Consider the following 339-nt stretch of genomic DNA (forward strand, 5'->3'; position numbering starts at 1 on the left):
CCCGCCTACCTCACATGGTGTCTGTTGTGGGGAGGGGAAGGGAAAGGAGTTTGTAAGCCACTCTGAGACTCTGAGTGATGGGCGGGGTATAAATTCAATCCCCCCCCCTCCTCCTCTTCTTTTTCTTGTTCTTGGCTACTGGATGACACAGGATGCTGAACTAGATGGACCACTGGTCTGACCCAGCAGGGCTCTTATGTCTGTACCAGGGAAAGGCCTCAGTCTCTGTGCCCTGTTGTTGGCCCTCCAGAGGAACTGGTTGGCCCCTGTGTGAGACGGGATGCTGGACTAGATGGACCCTCACTGGTCTGATCCAGCAGGGCTCTTCTGATGTTCTTA

Source organism: Gekko japonicus, unplaced genomic scaffold, assembly GCF_001447785.1.
Source record: "Gekko japonicus isolate JY-2015 unplaced genomic scaffold, Gekko_japonicus_V1.1 scaffold1615, whole genome shotgun sequence".
Classification (NCBI taxonomy): domain Eukaryota; kingdom Metazoa; phylum Chordata; class Lepidosauria; order Squamata; family Gekkonidae; genus Gekko; species Gekko japonicus.